Source organism: Aedes albopictus, chromosome 2 (genome assembly GCF_035046485.1).
Source record: "Aedes albopictus strain Foshan chromosome 2, AalbF5, whole genome shotgun sequence".
NCBI lineage: Eukaryota > Metazoa > Arthropoda > Insecta > Diptera > Culicidae > Aedes > Aedes albopictus.
In genome coordinates this window covers 386375450-386381604 of record NC_085137.1, presented here as the reverse complement: position 1 = coordinate 386381604, position 6155 = coordinate 386375450, and positions in this window count along the sequence as shown.

Here is a 6155-nt window from a genome sequence, read left to right as displayed (position 1 = left end):
AAATAAAACTACAGATAACCCACACGAACATAGAAAAAAATCACTGCACGAGACTACCATTATTGAAATTCATCAGATTACTTGCAAATTGATATGTTTCCAATATATTTTAGGCTTATACTATAAGATGTCATTCACATTGACATATATTAAGCATGCGTTGCCTCGGTAAATTCTTAATAAAAACTTGTGATGTTTTGAAAAAGATTTCAATACAATTTGTATAATTATCCTTGACCAAATGATTGTTTGATTAAAAAAAACTGTTATGACATTCAAATTGCTTATCATGACTAGATAATATCACGTTAACCCGGTGTTTCTTCTTACCCCACCCGTTTAAACTTGGCCAGTGTGCCTTATTTTAAACCAAATGTTGAATAATCATTTTTGAATGCATTAACATAATATGACAACGCCAATCTTATGTATTTTGCGTCAAGTTTTTGTTATTTGAGACTCAAGAGCCCACTTAACCCAGAGGAATCATTTTAGAAGTAACAAGAAAAAAAGGTTTTTGAAAATTTTAAGATTCTGTATGGACAAAGGTCCTCAACAGATCAGAGGCAGAACTTTTACAAATGAGTCATGCACGCTCAGTATAGTCAGTATACTCAGTATACTTTTTGGCAAATATCCATGTGGATGTGGTTTGCCATGCAAAGTATGTGCAACAAATATCCGCCATTTCAGGCAAATTAGCACATGAAGGGTATGTGCTGCAAATGGTATGAGTCACAGGTGTATAGCGCTTTCCTCAAATGTATGAGTCGCACTAATGGGAAGTATTTGTTTCCATTAAATGGAAGAAATGTAGACTTTTATGATTTATAACTTTCGGCAGACTGTAGTGGGCTGGACACATGAAACGAACGCCAAACAAATTTAAACTCGTTGTCAAGACTTTTACATTCGTTTCTCTTTTAATGGTTTCAAATTTATTAATAGAAAGGGGACTTTTTCTAACGGAGTTTAGGTTCATCAGATTTGCGTAATATCATATCATATGGGAAAAGTGGTAAACTACTAAAATCGAATTTATTTTAATTTTCCCCGATGAAAGATTTTTTAACCTCCAGAATCTTAATATATACAGCTAAGGCTAACTTATAACGAAAAAATATTTTAGGTTCATGAAAGTGCGATAATAATCCTGTTTCAACACACCGTGCGTCATTTGTGCTGCACGGAGGAGGTTTTTGTTGTTTTCTTTGGTCGTCAATCGTGACGCTTGACGGTGTAATGGAGTGTGGGTGAGCGGTAGCCGTGTACTGTTGAAACGCGACAAGCTCACATGTTCAGATGTAAGCGTTCACACTACCACGTGGGCTTAGCAAAGTGCGCGCGCTCCGCGCATCATCTGCGATGCGTGTATGAATGTGATGCCAGCCGTGCACTGGTAGCAGTGGTAACTTGTATTACAGTATTGCTGCTCTATGGACGGTTGTAATAGATGAAAGACGACGGCACGGGTGAGTCCGACGAACAAATGAACGCCAAAGTGCCAAAGTGAGAGATTTGTTTTCCTTGTGAGAGTTTGACCGTGAATTGGATTTTCGACCGTGTGATTCCGAAACTGGTGGTTTGAGCGTTCGGAGAGGAAGTCTAATAGGAACAAAGCATGCAGGATGGAACGTGATTCAATTCACTAAGAGAGAAGTGAACAGTGAGTGTTGACCTTGATAGCGCAGTGGTTTATAGTGGGCAATGAAGTGTCTGTATTGAGATTTCTTGTATGCTTGTTATTTTTTGTGTTTCTCATTTTGGTTTCGCTCTACGACATTGCACTGTCAATAGAGAAACTAAGGTGAATCTTTCCGCTCATAGTGGCAAACGTTAGCCAGCTCGTGGGTCAGGTCAAAGCACCGACATGCACCCCTACATTGCAGAGATTTAACAACAGTTGACACCAATGAGAGTATATTACAGGTGGGGAAGAAGAAGAGATGGCTGTGTATTAGGCCTGTCCAGCTTTTCAAAAATGTTCTCTGATTCTCAAGTCCACCCCCATATTTTGATTGGCATCCTAAAAGAAGTGACTGGTCAAAATTTCAGCCAAATTCATTAGAATTAAGAGGTGCATCAAATCAATTTTGTGTTTTTCGACTATTTTTGAACTTCAAAAAATCATAACTACACTAAAACATGTCAAAACTTAATTCTTTCGGCAGAAATTGAAAGCTATACTTGTCTGCTACAACTTCTCCGAACAACGTGTGCCAATAAAATTGAAGGAAACATGTGTAATTATCACATTTGTAATCAGAAAAACCTTAAAAAGTTGATTTTTTGATAGATTTTGTTCTGGAATACCCTAATATGCTTAATAAGTTGGATTTTTCAAAACGGCATCATATTCTCCAATGTTTTTTGGTTATTTGCTTCTTTGGCACCAATGCTGTAGGAGTTGAGCAAAAATTTCTAAAATTCGTGAAAGCCAAATGTGGCCTAAAAACTAGCTTTTCGGGTGCAATCACGCTTTGGCGCGCAAAAAGTGGCATCGCGTCAGCACTGATATGATAGCCAACACCTGTCATCGCGCTTGTTTGTTATCACCCGTGGTAGGGGGTAGCCAAGGCAAACTACTAGGAAGCAAAGCTACTACGTTCAGTACAATTTCGCGCCTCAACGTGATTGCCTCCAAAAAGCTAGTTTTTAGGCCACATTTGACTTTCACGAATTTTAGTAATTTTTGCTCAACTCCTACAGCTTTGGTGTCAAAGAAGCAAATAACCAAAAAACATTGGAAAATATGATGCCGTTTTGAAAAATCCAACTTATTAAGCATATTAGGGTGTTCCAGAACGAAATCTATCAAAAAATCAACTTTTTAAGGTTTTTCTGATTACAAATGTGATAATTACACATGTTTCCTTCAATTTTATTGGCACACGTTGTTCGGAGAAGTTGTAGCAGACAAGCTTTCAATTTCTGCCGAAAGAATTAAGTTTTGACATGTTTTAGTGTAGTTATGATTTTTTGAAGTTCGAAAATAGTCGAAAAACACAAAATTGATTTGATGCACCTCTTAATTTCATCGGATTTGGCAGAAATTTTGACCAGTTACTTCTTTTAGGATGCCAATCAAAATATGGGGGTGGACTTGAGAATCAGAGAACATTTTTGAAAAGCTGGACAGGCCTACTGTGTATTAGTAAGCAAAGAAAAATGTAAACACAAATAGTGACGTCACTATTTGACACGCGTTCTTATGGGAGCTCGCTTTGCTTGTAGTAGTGACATGGTTTGCACCAAACACGGATCTCACGCACACGAAGTGTCTCTTCCACACCTTCATTAGACTCTCATTGAGTTGACACAGTTCTTTTCCCATTTGACACAGCGTGTTTCGGGTACTTGAAAATTAGTTTTCTTTCTTTGTTCCATTACTTTGTATTTAAGTTTCAATGATTCGTGGTGCTCACATTTTGGCTTGGATGAATATGGCAATAGTTGACACCGTCGATAATCTGTCGATGATAGCAAGGGTCGGTTATACATTGAAGGCAACAACCTTGATGATCTTGGAATGCATTTAGCAATTAATTTGGATGTTGTCTTCACTCTTTGGATAGATACTTACCTAAACGGCCAGACTAAGGCCTGAGTGTCCTCTGCTGTACGTAGGAGTCATCTCCATACGACTCGGTCCATGGTCGTGCGTCGCCAGTCACGCACTCTGCGAAGGGTCCACTAATCGTCCTCCACTTTATTGATCCATCTTGCTCGCTGCGCACCACGTCGTCTTGTACTAGTCGGATTGTCCTTGAGAACCATTTTACCGAGTAGTTATCCAACATCCTGGTGATATGTCCCGCCCACCGTAGCCTCCCGATTTTCATGGTATGGATGATGGATACTTTGCGATAGATAACTACAAGGTTGGTGCACGCATGAAACTTGCAGTTGGGGATGATGCGGATGAACACGAGCAGAACGAAAAGAGGTTTGTGAGCGGATTGCCGTCCGATATCATTCCAAAACGGGATTTTGGTTGGTTCGCTTGGTTTAGTAAACAGCTATATTTTGTGATTTTCAACTCCTTAGTCACCAAGAAGAAATATATGTACCTCAATTAGTGCAAAAAAAAAAAGACACTTTTGCCTGAGAAGAAATAGTTGCCGATTGTTGTCTGGGTGTCTCTATGTCTGGAATAAACATACACTGGGTGTTCCTAGACTGCACATGAGGTGTTGTTTTAGGTATTGCGCTTTCTATACGGGACCAGTCCATGCTCCATTCAGGTTGCAGGCATTCGATTTTATATGTATAGCTGATTGGTGTTCTACAGCTGTTCTCTCCCGCTCATGAATGGTCTACTTATATTAAATGTAAAATGTGAAGTGATTCAATTCACTGGCGTATGTAAGGAGATGTGATTGAATTCACTGATACGTATGAGAAGGAAAATAAAGTGATTAAATTCACTTGAGTTATGTGAATGGTGATTAAATTCACTCAACCATCGAAAACAAACGAATAAAGAGAAGTACGTGAATAAAGAAACATGAATGTGATTAGATTCACTTGTTGAAGAATGTTCTTTCATGTCGGTGTCACTTAAAAAAAATAGTTCGGAAAGGTGTTTCTTAAGTTGATTTCATACTCATACTGGTGTATGACGGGTTTGCGGTGGTTCTCATTTCGTAAGACATGGGCTTGTTGACAGGAGGATTTGTTCAAGATGTTCGACTGGGACATGTTTTTGATCCTAAAGTCATCCGCAGTTCAGATTTTCTCATACTCTGCCATTCGAGATAGGAAAAGAATAGATTCGCTGATTTTAGTGGCTTGTAAATGATTGATGACTGCAGAAAAAAAAATCAGTAAGGTCGGAAGGTTCAAACGAAAATGGGAGCAGTAAGATTCGGAATGTTCACGAATGTATCCAGCACATAGTCGACAACGCAACGTAGAAGCTATTACAGCAGAGGAATGATGGATTCAAGGCCGAGAGAGACGACCATTCAAAGCGGTGAAACGATACGGTTTTTGTCTCAGTCCCTGATGTCATATGGACGGATATGAAATTGTCTTGAAGTTTATCATTTGCCAACAGTTACTTCTAGGTATTGCGGAAAAAACTGAAACTTTAACGAGTTTATTTGTCGGGGTCTTTTGGGAAGCGTGTCAACCATGTAGAGCACCGTTTCTCAAGATTTTTCTCAAGCGATCTTCTGTCTGATGTAATCTCACTGTCCGTAGAACGATAGTCGCATACCTGCTAGCGGTCGAAGGATTGCGAAAATAGTCTTTGATATAGAGAAGGTAAACATGAACCAAAGATTTACTGTTGGCATTGCTTGTTAATCATTTGGATCTCCCATCGCTCTGCCGCTCTACCATTGCCCAAATACCATTCTTGGTCGAGAATGGATCATTAAAATAACTAAAACGCCCGCTATGAAATGAACAGATAGGGCCACCTGTGTGTTTGACATAACTCGACTGCTGTGACAATGTTAAAGCCCATATATGGTGATTCCTTTGTTTTGATGCGGCAAATGGCAGAAAAGTTCGTTTCAATGATTCATTATTCAGGAAACATCGGATCGATTACAAATTCAAGCCCCGAGTATCACTCCTAGTACTCATAGTGATGACAAAAAAAAAGCTTGAGATTGTGGATTGATATGTGCAGTTCAGTGATTGAATCTTTCTTTGGCTATTGTTAGGTTTTGGAAGAGTGAAGTATTTCATCACGTTGTACATTTCTTCGGATTGAGGTGCAGGGGGTCGAAATGAAAATCGAAATACCTTCAGTTTCATAACAGATAGAAATAAATTTCGATACGCACACTTCACACGGTGTGATCTGCGGTCTTTTCAGAACAAATTCGAGACGCATGATGGAGCAACACTGAACCTTTTGTGCAATTCCTCTCAAGGTAGCAAATTAAATACTTCCTTCATAGATTAGGATCTTTGTCTGACAGCCACACAGGAATAAGGTGGATCTCCACATTTTTCTTGGACTTGTATCGAATGTTTCTCGCTTCATACTAAGCTTTAGCAACCGATGTTCGTCCTATACGAGAGCTGTAACTGTCTTGGAACTGTTTCCAATGCTCATCGGAAACAGCTTTTTCGAGAAGTCTATATCGTGGATCACGGATTTGCTGCATCTTTAGAAGTAGGACGCAGTACAGAGCTGG